The following is a 15,536-nucleotide window of genomic DNA, read 5'->3' on the forward strand; positions in this document are numbered from 1 at the left end:
AATTCCTACTTTCTAGGATAACACCTAGAATATTTAGTTTAAATTAGAGATGTTCTGAGTAGAAAATCTGGTACTAAGCCGGGTACCGAGTACTGGCCGAGTAAAATTGTTTATACTAACCGGGTATCGAGTATTGGCTGAGTAAAAATTTTAATACAAACCAGGTATCGAGTAATGGCCGAGTAAAAATTTTAACACTAATCGGGTATCGAGTATTGGCTGAGTAGAAATGTAAATACAAAATGGGAATTATACTAGTATTAAAGTATCAACTAACAATTACTGATTAAAAATTAACAATATTATAATTTAAGTCTTTAAACAGTTTAAGCACTCAGTAGTCAGTACTGGTACTGGCCACTGAGTGTTCTGCAATTATAATAAATTAATAACAAAACTTAGACAAACACTGATACAAATTAAGTAACACTAATACCAGTTGTTTAGATATTAGGCAATAGCTATGTACAGTATTGTTCAATAGACAATAATATTAAATAATGAATGAATATTGTAATTTAAATCAAGTTTTCAAACAAGTGACGACACCTTATCAATACACCTTGGTTATATCCAAATATAAATATTAAAATAGATAGCATCCATTGTTTTTTTCTGTGATAAATTGATAACATTAAATTCTTATCGATCTATTGCCTCTTATAACCTCAAATAATTTTCCAATTATTTCCCATGTATTGAAAAGGTTGCATGTCTATCCATTCTTATATAATCTATTATCATATTAATGTTTCTTTTAAAAGAATAGGTAGATACCTACATTCATTAACTATTGCTTGATAATTATTTGTATTATTTAACATATCGCGATCATTCGAAATATTTTTATTTTTTATTTTATTTTATAATAAGAGCTGCGTGGCTGCGTGTATATTTACGGTAAGGAAATCATCATTTTGTAGGATGTTAATTGTATCTTTAGTAGTGAATAGTGTTCTGATTTTATGTTATTTACAAGCAGTATTCTGAAATTTATTATTTTTGTTACAAAGTCATGAAAGAAACCATAGGCTCTAGTTTTTACACAATTTATATATTTACGTATTTAAATTTTATAGAACCACACTTTGAGAAATTGATTACGATGCTTCATTAAAAAATGTTCAAACTAGAATTCAAAAGAACTTAGTTCTTTGGATTCCTCAATTATTTCAAACAGATAAAAAATTGGATAAAAAATGTGGGTTATCAGTAGATCCTACCGATAAAGTAATAAATCGTTACAGACTATGAAGTGCTCATTTATTGTTTCATTTCTCTTATATATTGCAAATTTCATTTCACTTATGTTTATTAATTTTTTATAAAAAAATAATTGTTGTTTAAATCTTAATTGTATTATGATTGGACCAAATTAATAAGGATTAAGTATTTGAAAGCTGTTTTAGAATTAGTTTTTATTTTATTTATCCTTTTTTTAATTACGAGAGAATTTTTTGTTTTGCGTATGCATTTGTAAGTTAGGAGCGTTTTAAAACGTAGAGCCAACACTTCCATTGAGGTAATTATAATCTGGTAAAAATGTTTGGCATTAACATTTAATATTACGAAAATCCGTAGGCGTGAAATGTGTGTGGCAAGTCATTCAGTAAAAGTGGCAATTTGAACACATAAAATATAACTTATATTAACATAATATAATATATGGTATTTAACATATTAGATATTGTTTAGTGATATTTATTACATATACAAACAAATTAAATCACTCATTTGACGGAGCGTTTTAAATAGGTACATAATATTCAAATTAATAATATATAATAGTTACGTTATATTTGTACGTTTAAGCATAAGGAAATAACAGATTTCCGATTGCGATGGCTTTTTATTATTTAATTCTAATTATACCGACTGGCTTCCACGTGAATCTAGATTGTTAATTGGTTTGCCGTATTATATGACAAACCGTGGTGCTGACCATGCATAGAAGTGCAACTACGTCATCATCCGTTGTCACGCGTTGGTAGTGCACTAGGGCGTTGAAAAAATTAATTGCAGTAACTCTAAATGGTATAATTTCGTTTCCATCTACATTATATGGAGGTAGAACTTCTAGTGATTCATTTATATTCTGAGTTTTGGGAAAAGTTATGCATTATATAGAGATGAAGACAATAAATAATTTTTTTGACTTAAAAGCTTAATTCATTTTATTTTAGATGCTTTATTAAAAACCGAGAGACAAGTCCAAGAAATATATACACCAACAATGTATATTAATTATTTAATATACCTACTTAATTAAACTCCCAAACTGTATTTGATTTTTTCAAGAATGCCACATAATGGAAAAAACGCCGTGATGGCTATTACAAAGATATTGAGATGGATAGCCGGCTGTACAACCCGGCCAACACCAGACAGGCCAAGTACATACATATCAAGCATTCAAAACAATTAATTTCACCTACAACATTTATTTAATTTGACTAAACTTATTTTACTTATTTCATTTCTATTCCATTTATGGACTACCTACCTATTTAAAATGTGTGTTGTTGTTATAGAAATGCAGTGTTCGTCAAAATAGGCACAAGGATCCGTGTTGGTGGCAATCATCATCATGTTTATACTAAGTATTGTCAATTAATATTATTATGTGTCAAATTATATACTTTTTTTATTTATAATATTTGTAAATTATAATCAACATAAATATTACAAAAGAGAAACATTACTTTTACTAAAATTAAATGAGTGCCTACACTTCAAAAAAGATTTTAAATTTAAATGAAACAAAACTTAGAGATCAGATAAAATAGATATACTAAAAAAATTATATGTACGAATAACATAGGTAATAGCATTGAGTATAGATAGTATAGAGAAACCATCTATAGCTGAAATATGTGATACGCGCAAAGGGATAGCAGCCGATAGATGGCGCATTCCTAAATTTGTCGCGGATAGCAAATGCAGTATGATCATATCAATGATACATATTTATTGTATATATTTAAAATACTGTAAAATTAAATTGTACATAGAGCGCCAAAAATGTAATTTGAAAAAAACACGGATATATATTAGAAGAAAAGATGAATTATTAATATTAATTTCTCTATGTAGGTATTTAAAAAATGATTTAACGAACTTTGGTAATTCGTTAACGATTAACTTTTGGATTTATTAGTGTTATAAATTTCGTCATTGTGATACTCCTAAATTTTTTGTTTATTACAAATTTTAAATTTATTAATAAATATGCCTGGCGGAAGCTGCAATTTTTCGAACTGCAAAAATAATAGATCAAATTGTAAAAAAAAAAATGTATAGATTTCCTACAGATAGAGAAAGGTGTAGACAATGGATTCTTAATTCAGTTAAGTTAAATACATTTTAATTGAAAGAATTAAGATGAATGTAGTATAAATAAGTTATTATTTTTATAGGAAACATGGTATTAGATGGTTTATCGCCGAAAAAAATTAAAAATAGGTATCTGTGTGAAGATCATTTTAATGAACATGATTTCACCAGACCAGATCATAACAGGCTTATGTCTGGAGCCATCCCTGTGAAGTTTAATGTAAATAGTAAGTTTATTATAACTCAACTAAAATTGTCTGAACCTAGTTAAATATATACAGAAGTTTTTATAATAATTATACTTATCCTTTTAAATATATCTAGACAAAGAAGATATAATATCAAAAGTGCCACAAAAGACACCAGTTAAGAGAAGGATTACATTTCATAAAACAGGTAAATAATATATATAGCATCCACATTTATCATCATAAAAGTTTTTTTTATTCAAGCTATTGAAAATAGCATATTAACATGATTCTTTTTTAATTAATTGAAAATATAGAATTATAAATACACAATTTATTAGACATTTGAAGTTCATACTAATGAAATATGTTATTTAAACAAAAAAAAATTATTTTAGTTATTCTATTGTACTTAATTAACTGTTGTATTATTGTACTGTAATTAAAAAAAAATACTCAATAGTCAGTTTGAATACTTTTCATTATTAATTATAATTTTTTTACACAGTGAAATTCAAATAATATATTAATATTAATCCATTAATTTTTTTTTGGATTCTTCTTTTTTAGTGAATACTTACACAACATATAAATAAAAAAGGTGGGTAAGTGGATGTCGCTCTGCTGTACTGTAGGTTACAAGTGGGTCACTGTAATGGATGGTATTAAATTTGAATTCAATGATATATCATTGAATAAGAAAAACGATTCTGAGTGGAGACGGTGTGTCAGTCTAGGTATAAGACTTATTATATACTTATCTATGGTATTAAAAAAAATTGACCTATAATAGGTACCTATAATAAATTCCCAATTAATCATATCACAATATCCATTAGGTACTTACAACGCGTTATACATCAACAACAAACTGTGATACTATCATAGATATATAATAGTACACTTTAGAAGTTTCAAGTACCCACGAATTATATTATACAATCACAACAAAATAACTAAAATAGTTATTCTAGGTTATTTAATATGTAATTTTGTCCAAATATGAATTTAAAATGTCTGTAAAAAATAACTGTGATCATATATTTTTTAGATTTTTTGGCTACAGTATGAACTATTTATGAGAATCTTTGTTTTAAATTTTCAATCCTTAGCTATAAAAGCTGAACATGTTATAATTTATTAATTACAATGATTGATAATTTTCGAGATTTTGATAAATTTTGTCAAAAATCGATCTTTAAATGCTTATAAAAAAAAATTGTGCTTATGTATTTTTAATATTTTTCAACTGCTATTAGAACGAAATATCAGGAGCCTTGTATTAAATTTTTACACTTTTTGGCCCAACAGATAAAACTTTATTGATATTTATAGGAAAAAAAACTAAAAAAATTGAAAACTGAAAATGTCCGTAAACAGCTCAAAAAGAGTCAAAATATTTTCAAAATTGTATGGTGTTTAGAAAATGCTAATATAAACATTCAGTGAAATTTTCATGTATTTACAGTTTTTCGTTTTTGAATTACAACAAAATAAGAAAATTGCCACATGAGAAATCGAGTGAATATCCAATGTTGAAAAAATAAGAATTTCAAAGGTTCATAAAAATTTAATTTGACTTTCTAATAGACATTTTTTTTTTGATAAAGGTAGATAATCTTATAAGGAATCTTGTATTACATTTTCAAATCTTAGATTTAATAAAAAAATTTTTATGAATTCTCAACTCAAAATAATTTGCTAATTTTCGTGATTTTTTCGTATTTTGTCAATATTTGAACTTTAAATGCTTATAAATAAAAACTGTGACTAAGGTTTTTGAATTTTTTTCATCTGCCTTTGAAACAACACAGGAGCCTTCTATTAAATTTTCAAGCTTTTTTAACCAACAAATAAAATTTTATTGATATTTATAGAAAAAAAAAACTAAAAAAAAATGTAAAATGAAAATGTTTCTAAACAGTTCAAAACAAATCGTAATATTTTGAAAATTTTATCGTGTATAGAAAATGCAAATTTAAACAACCAGTGAAAATTTCAAGAATCTACGGTAATTTGTTTTAAAGTTACACCAAAAACCAAATTCGATTTTGTCAAAAACAGATTTTGCGTAAAAATTCCCGTTTTTCCTGAATTTTTCTTTTGTTTTTTCCGGCGCTTTTGAAAACTACTAGGAAATTTAAATTTTGACCTCCCCAATGCACCAACGATATTCACTTTCTGATCGAACAAGATACTGAAGTTGAAAATCGTAGCATTATTTCGACTACTTATCGTGTACACAGACACAAAAATAAAAAAAAAATAAAAAAACACACATCATTGTAAAATCAATACATTTATCGTTCCACTCAGAATCTAAAAGTATTGATTTTGTACTTTGTGCAATTTTTTTTCAATTTTGCATTATTTTGGAAAATACATAATTTTTAATTTTTAAACACATACCTACTCCAAGTGTTAATGTTTTCTATTTTAAAAAAAAAATATTATATACTGTGTGTCCTCGAAAACTGGGTAAACTACTTAACTTAGTTACCTATACATAATTACTCAGTACCCTAAACATATTTTAGAATTCTATCAGTGAGAGATTGATTATGAAATAGTGTAATTTTATGTCTAGCAACCAGGATTCAAAAATATGTATAGGTTATTAAGTAATATGGATAATTTAATTATACATTGTAAATAGTTTTTGTTAACACATGGTATATGCAATTGTTATTCTCAAAGTATACATACTTTGATTATTGATATTTCATAAAATTATATAAACACTTAAAACAAAATATATATGTGTACCATATTATCTATCAGCTACCACTTAAAGTTGTTTTATATTTTTATGAAAATATGAATTTGGCAGAAGGTGTTAAATATTAGATTGTAATGTAGTTTGTACCAAGTAGCCATGATACATTTAGCATTTAGCTAAAAAATTTGTAGTATGAAACATTAGTCTTATTACATTTTCCTCACAAAAAAGTTGATATAGAAGTAAACGTTACCTGATTAAACATCTAATACAATATTATTACTATACTGACTACAGAATACACAAATATAGTGGAAGACTGGTTAATGTCTGTCTATGCTAATAAATATAAATTACATTTTTACAATACCTATATTTTAAAATAATGCATTATTACTTATTATTTATTAAAACAATTTAAAAATTAAAACAAATTACTTGTCATTACATGTTATACATAAATACAAATTTCAATAAAATAAAAGTTACATTCTTGTTGTTTGTAGGAGAAGAACACATAAATGTATTTCAAAAGAGTCCTTTTGGTGATAAAATGATACAGGACTTTTCACCAAAAGAACTGAAATTAATTATCCCAAATAAAACTTATGAAAAATGTATAGAGACACGTCATGATATCAAAGAAATTGTTGATGAAGAATATGATCAAACATATAATTTTGAAACTGTTTCCCCAAATACAAAAAAATATGTGTCACAATTGACTCAACTACCAAGCCCAATAAAAACCAAACAAAGTAGAAAATATGAAAAACTTTTAGAAACAGTTATGAAACAAAAAAAACTATTGGCACAGAAGCGTCTTAAAATATCACGTCTGATAAAACAAAATGCAAATTCCAAAAAAAACAAAAGAAAATGGGATCCAAGTACTTTGATTAATAACTCTGTATTTAACTCAAAAAATTCCAAAGCACTTGTCACTATGCAACTTTTGCATAACAAAAAAAAAGCCATGGACACAAGCCGAGAAAAATGTTACTACATCTATATATTTTAAATCCCCATCAACATACAGGTTTATGAGAAGAAATAAGATAGTTTTACCCGGAGTGACTTCTATTCAGCGATGGCTTAAATCGTTGATGTATTTGCCAGGTTTTGTAACAGAATATAATTCTCAATTGACATTAATGTCTAGAGTAATGACTGAGCAAGAAAAAAAATGTGTAGTGTTAATTGATGAAATGTCAATAAAAACATGTCTGGAGTATAATAAATCATTAGATTTCATTGAGGGCTATGAAGATCTAGGGCATTTGGGTCGATCAGAAAAGTCTGCAAAACTTGTTCTTGTTGTAATGATACGTGGACTTTATAACAAATGGAAACTACCTTTTGCTTACTTCATTAGTAGTACTGGAGTCACAGGTGATCAAATGGCCAACATTGCAAGAACTAGCATTGTGAAACTATGTGAAATTGGATTTTCACCAAGTATAATTACGTGTGATCAAGGTACAAGTAACCGCAAAATGTTTTCCTTGCTTGGAGGGACTCCTGAAAATCCATATACAGTAATTAACAGCAAAAAAATTTTCTTAATGTATGATATTCCTCATTTGATGAAAAGCGTTAGAAATAATCTGCTTACAGGAAATATCATACTAACAACAAATGAAGGCGAGAAAAAAATATGTTTCAATGATTTCCGTGAAACATATAAAATTGACTCATGTAGCAAAACGACAAGAGCAATGTGTAAAATTGATCAACGGCATTTGTATCCGAACCCATGGCAGAAAATGAGTTGCAAACTAGCTTTACAAGTTTTCAGCAACACCGTCAGTGCAGCAATGAAAACTGCCATTGAAACCGGTGAATTAGTTTCTTCGACAGCACAAGACACAGCAAATTTTTTCCTCCAGTTAAACAATCTATTTGATGTCCTGAATAGCAAACATTTATACGATAAAAACCCATACAGAAAACCGCTAAGTGAAAAAAATTTAAAGGGATTCTCAATTATTTATGAAGCATTGGAAATGTTTAAAAATATTAAAAAACAAAGTTTTAAAAATAAGGCAAATGCCAAAGATAATATCCCACCATGCTTCACTGGGTTTGTTTGGTCTTTGAATGCAGTATTGGAACTTTATGAACATGAAAAAAGTACAAATCCATCACCAACAAACTTCTTCCTTTTGACAAATAGACTGTGTCAAGATGCACTCGAAAATCTATTTTCAATTTTCAGACAACGCTGTGGGTACAATAGAAATCCAACTAGCAAATCATTCAGATGTGGTTTTGCGAGTATTTGTTCCTTTAGTTTTTTAAATTGTGCATCTGAAAAATCAAATTGTGAGGATGACGAAGACAATTTTTTAACACCAGAAATATTAACTGACTTACTCATTGATGATACTCCACATGATAAAGATGTGGACGTTCAAAAAACTACTTTTATAGCCTCTTCTAGTGATTCAGAAGATACATATGATTGTACGGAGAATGAATCACTACCAATGTCTTCTTTGTCATTAGAAAAATGTTCCTTAGAATATTACGCAGGATATTTAGCTATGAAATGTTTCAAAAAATTCCAATGTAATAAATGTTATCATCAGTTAATTAATACGAATAAAAGCCTCGTTGACAAAGATCAATTGTTTATATTACACAAGACATTTGATCATATTGAATGGACATCAACAGATGTAGGTTTAAAAGCACCCACTAAAGAATTAGTAGATTTTGTTCATGAAAGTCTGAAGGTATTTCAAAATTACTATGAAAATTTAAAATGGAAAAAAAATTTGGTATCCACATTAGTAAACATGGCTGAAAATAAAATAAAAAACAGTTTATTAGAAAATATATGTCAAAAAGAAAAAAAATTTATATTAAATAATTTATTTACTATTCGAATCTATAAAGAATGCAAATGGTCTATGGATAATGTAAAAATTATAAATAAAGGAAAACAAAACTCTAAATTAAGTATACTTCAACATAAATAAGGATTTTTTAATTATTATTATTATTATCATTCTATATATCTACCTATACTCAATTGTTATTAAATGTAATAAATAATAATACTCATTTAGTTAAATATTAATTTGTTTATTATATAATTAAGTGTTTAATATTATTATTATCTTTGTTATTATTATAATTCATAATTATGTATTTGTTTTTCAGTTTTATACTGTTATTATTATTCTTTATGTCATGTACAAATTTAATTTGCATTGATTTAAATTTGGTACAATTATACGATGTACGTAATAATATGTTTTTAAATCTTCAATGTTTCAAATAGGTACGACGGAACGTTTAAAATATATGTTAATTTTATTAAATGATTTTACTTTATAATTTATTAACACATTTTACAGATTTAAAATTTATAATTTTTTTTATCCACCTACATATGCATACAATCATTAGGTACTTAATTTCAAAATTTTGATTTTTATAACATGTTACTTTTATTGTTTTATCTAAAATCTTAATAATTAATTTGTAATTAATTCATTAAAATTGAAAATTTAATACCTATCAATAATAATTTTTTAACCTTCAAAAATAAAGATAAAATAATGGTGCATGAAATGTGTGTTGATTTATACTTGTAAATCTTAAAATCAATTTTATCAAATATCAACTATCAATTTATACATAATATTATATTATATTTTAATAAATTATTATAAAATAATTTTAAAATGTAATCAATATAACAGAAAATAAACACATTTAACACAAAATTTAAATACTATAATTTAATGGGTAAATTATGAAATTATACATTCACTCACTGTTGTCATACCTATTATACCACGCTAATATATTGTAGACTTGTAGTAACCAAGTTACTACGCAACTGTCAAAATCATCTCAAAAGGCATTACCTATATCTAGTATAACATTTAATATTAATTACAAATAAAATAATATAAAATAGATAGAAATTAAATACGTAATAATATAATAATATATAAATAATTATTATTAATTTTATAAATTATTATCAGACTGTAGTGACAAAACCGAAGGTTAACACGGGCAAGGCGATTTTAGGAATCACACAGAATAGACATTTATCAGTGTGAATATTTTTATTACTTATTAGCATTGAGTATACTATCTATACTCAATGTTATTAGTTATTAATTATTATTAATACTATAGAATGTAAGTTGAATCAATATTATAAAATTACAACAAAATAACTAAAATCGTTATTCTTGATTATTTAATATGTCATTTCCTCCAAATTTGAACATAAAATACCTAACTATATAAAAATAAAAACCGTGATTTATATTTTTGAGATTTTTTGGTTGCAGAATAACCTACTTACGTCTACGTGGAACCTTGTAAGTTTTCAATCCTTAGCTATAAAATTTGAACATTTAAAATCCGATTTTGAGTAAAAATTCTCGTTTTTCCTTAATTTTTATTTTTATTTAAATTTTTAAGTTTTTTATTCAAATGAAATGATTTATTCTTGATGACTAAATATAAGATTGGTTCTGGGGTGGGATTAGGATATAAGTTTATACTATCGTTCTAGTAGGGCTATGCCCCCCCCCCCCCCCCCCCCATTGACCATTAAATCTCATAGATCACAATATTATATTAATTCATTATTATAAATTAATTAAAAGAGGTAAATGGTATAATAATGGTTTTCAAAAACAATAAAGTAAACAATTAAATTAAGCTAAATATATTTCTCATAAATTATAATATTATTAGAAATACATAAATGTATGAATATTTAGATTATTTCAAAAAATAGTTCAACTTTATTACCACAAGTTCTTTGCTAGGTTGGTCTTGATCTGAATCACATTTTGATAAGCTGTCCTGTTGATCAGTTTCTTTAACTTTTTTTTGGAAAAAAGAAATAAAGGCATTTGACTGTCTTTTCATTTTTTATTTAATATGTAGTTTAGTAATATATTAAATAATAGAAAACAATAGACATACATCCACAGACCACAGTTAAATAAAAAATATTATTTTATTATAATATAAATAATAATCGAGATTGGTGTTGCACTTGCACTGTTGCTCAACGTTTACACTTTTACAGTAATGTTACTAATGCAATATTCGAAAATAGTTAATACCACAGAATAGAATAATATCTAATAATATCATTATAATAATAATACATTGTTTGTCGACGTCGCACGTCGTCGATAAGCAATTTCCTGGGAATTACCCCAAATTTTATCGAAGTTTTACCAAGTTTAGTCGAAAACAAGAATAATCAATATACTAATAATATGTCAACCACTGTACTCATTCCATGATTATTATAAGAACTAATCTAGATTATAAAATCAATAATTGATAAAACACTAGCATTAATATTTGTATTAGACATATTTCAATGTTTCACGTTTTTGTGATATATTTCATGCTTTTAACAAAAAATAAATATAATGTACCTAATAATATTATTATATTTATATAATATTATCTAGAAAATGGCAATAGAAGTTTATTTGGTGAACATTTTAAGTCGACAATTATTCATTGTAATTTTGTTTATTTCGTAAAATATGATTTTACTTTATAATTAATAAAGACGATAATATAACGAAAATAATATGATTCAGAAGGTACTTTCGGTTAGGTCTAGGTGTATATACGTATAGCAACTATTTAAATGATTAAATCATGAAACATGAGAGAAATACCAACAATACAATTTATGATCAACTAGGTAAATTAAATTAAATGTATACGAATATTCGACTTTACACGAGTGTTAAAGATTGTATTCGTGCAATAATAAGTTCTTTGACGCTTGACATTAACGTCGATCGGAGCCCGGTGAACGGTGGTCACCAACGATATCGTAGCATAATGTACGACACGTGTGGCCGCCGGCCAGTATTAATGGGATATTGAGAATTGGGATGCAACTTGCAAGCTTCACGACGCGCAGGAGTGCAGGACTCGTCACTCGTCAGGGCGGACGTGCGGCCGCAGCTTGCAAATAATATATGCCTATTAATTCATACATTTAGGTTGTAAATGGCAACGTTAATTACGACCAAATTAGGCAACGTTGTATCGTAAACCTATGATGGTGATGAAACGTAAATTACGTAGAGGTGTCAACTGCACAACTACATTACATTATTTTATAATATAATTATAATTATTATTTTTATATTTTCATTATAACGCGGTGCGCGCTATATTGACAGTTCTAGTGAACTAATTCATTACGTATCATAATATAGGAAAGATGGTCTCTCTATACTATCTATACTCAATGGTAATAGGAAACTTGTACAGTATCAAAATTATCAATCAGCTTTGGTGAAAAAAAGTAATTATATTGATTAAGTTATTAAGAAAAAGTACAATTCTAGTACCAACTTTTATAAGTAGCATATCTATCGATTGGTATACACGTCGGCTACTCGGTGTAAGAATCATATAGCTAACAACTAAGAATTACGGTGTCCATGACATAAAGTTCAAAAAATGAATTTTGAATTTAAACCCAGCAATCTGAACATTAAAATACGGTCCTGGAAACTCATAATATGCGTTATGCCGGTAGAAATTAATCGATTTATAATTCATTAAAATCATGATTTTGTACTACGATTTAGACAATATTATCATTTAGTTAGTCAGGAGCATCCGTGGAAATAGACAGGGAGACGGTGTACCAAGAACTCCATGTAATTCATATTATTATTAAACTAGGTTGTAGCCGTAGCTTAAAATCACGATTCATTTGTTACTCCAACGGTGTTGAGAGTTGTCAGTGTTGAGCGTTTTGTTGTCATCTATTATTTTTTTTCTGCATTCATTAAAATGGACGTCAATAAGCAAGTTATGTCTGAATATTTCGACTTCTTGGACGACGAGTTGCGGGAGAACATTTACCGTCGCCGAGTACAACAACTAATTGATGAAAACGGCCAAAAACTTCTGGTCCAAATAGACGACCTCCGTAAGTATTTACCATAAAGATGTACACAATTATTGCATAATTTTATTGAAGAGTAGGTAGCTTTTAAAACAGCGATTAAAAAAACTGTCACCGAACTTAATGAAACGTATGGGAACAAGTACGATGAATTTTTTGTTGGGTCGTTTGGTGGGAAACATGTGACACCCAGAACTTTGCGATGTAAGTTCATAGGTAGTTTGGTGAGTCTAGAGGGGGTAGTGTCACAGAGGTCTGATGTGGAACTGGTACTTTTGAAAAGTGTACACTACCTGCCCGGCTACTAAACAGATGCTTGAGCATAGACACACCACTACACTTCCCCGAACTTCGTGTTTACGGCAAATACATCTAATAGCAGATACCCAACTAGAGATGATGATGGTAATTTGCTGGAAACAGAGTAGTAACACTAGCCTACACATCTGTTAATATCCAAATTATTATCTGCTAATATTTTGAAAATTTCTTGAGCTAAATTCTGTGCATCACACTTTTATATATGGAAACAACCTAAAGCCTTTTCATGGATATTAAAACTTTCATCAATAAATAGAATAATAAAACTCATTCAACAAGCATCTTTAGTTTCATCAATTAATATCGTATAAGCTTTAATGTTGGACATTTTTTTCAAAATATTTTCTATTGTACATTTAGCAAGAACACTGATTAAGTCATTTTGATACTCGTGTGAAGTATAGTGACCAAATCTTGATTGCAATTTTGTTTTAATTTTTTCATCACCAAAGATCTCAAGTATTTCAAAAAAATTGCCTTTTTTTCAGACTCATTTGTTTCAAAAGTCATCGATTAATCATGAGATAATGCATGCTGTGTAACAGTAATAACTAATAACCGTTCATGCATTCCGTGTATACAGTAAAGATATTTTTAAATAGAAATATAGAATATATACATATTATTATGTCTTGTCGATCAGTAACCATTAACCATTTACACATATTTGTGTGTGCCATTGGATAAAGTGATACCGATATCAATTTATCAATTATCAAATTAAAGAACACAATCACGGACACACATATCTTTGTCCGTGAACACAGCATTATAATATTATTTATGATTATCAGTGAATAGCTGCGGTGCATGCACAATTAAAGATTGGCAAACTGAAGTCCATATAGTATTAATGATGCCTAGGCCAATTGTGGACAACAAAATTACAGGGTGTGCAAGTGCACACCCTGTCCCCCCCCCCCCCAAATGGCGCCACTGAAATGCTATGACTAATTTTAATGCAGTTATTGAGAAAATGAAACAAGCTTTTGAATCTGACAAAAAATATTTTTTACCATTAATGAAATCTTTTGTTAATTCTTTTCAAACAAATGTCCATACACATGCAAGCTTTAATTCTGCTGTGCAAACTTTTAGAAAATATTTTGGATTAAATCCAAATTCAAAGAAACCCAAATTAATGGGCATTAAGCAAATATGAATTCAACCTACTACTAGAGTTGGACGCAAAACGAAAATAGGTAGTAGAAGGAATTTGACAGCAGGAAGATCTCCAAAATGGAGACAAGTACCAGAACAAGGATACACGATAAAATAAGTTACAGTAGATTACCTCAAAAGAAACATAAAACTCCACATTCTTTGACACGCTGTGTAGAAATAAATAAAGCATTAGGCTCAAGACATGGGCCGAATTAATAATAAATAAAACAGCTAGGTAGTCAACATCTGTAATATTGTTTAATTATTACCTAGGTTTTTAGGTTTATTTTTTTAATTAATAGTTCGACATCTAAATATTATGTAATAGATACTTTAGTAACCCTCAACTCCGTACCCTTGCCAGAGCTCCGGTCACGGGGGCGATCTGGAACCAGTTCTGCGACACCATGGAGGAGGTGACCTTCTTGGCCGCATCAACGGCTGAAGGCGGAACAAGCAAAAGATCAGCCGTAGACCTGAACGACGCCCGAGGCATTCAGACGCTATACCGCAGGAATCCACGCAGTGCGGTACGCTCAATCCTATCTGGCGCGGGCGTCTCGTGCGGTATAGGTACACGCGACACCACGGACCACTTTACTGCAGTCTGGTCCCCGTCCACTTGCAAGGTTTCGATCTACCCCCGCACGGAAGGGCGCACGCCCGTTCCGATTAGGCCCTTCTCTGCCAGCGATGTTGCGAAACGCCTCAGAAAATTTGAGAACACGGCCCCGGGCGACGACGGCCTTACTTACCACCACAGAAGGCGCCTCGATCCATCGTGCAGCCTCCTGGCTGAAGTGGTTAACATTTCCTGAAACACCATCGTGCCCCCCCTCCCCCCGTCGTGGAAGAAAGCAGTGCAAGTGTTGAT

This window comes from Metopolophium dirhodum, chromosome 1 (assembly GCF_019925205.1).
Source record: "Metopolophium dirhodum isolate CAU chromosome 1, ASM1992520v1, whole genome shotgun sequence".
NCBI lineage: Eukaryota > Metazoa > Arthropoda > Insecta > Hemiptera > Aphididae > Metopolophium > Metopolophium dirhodum.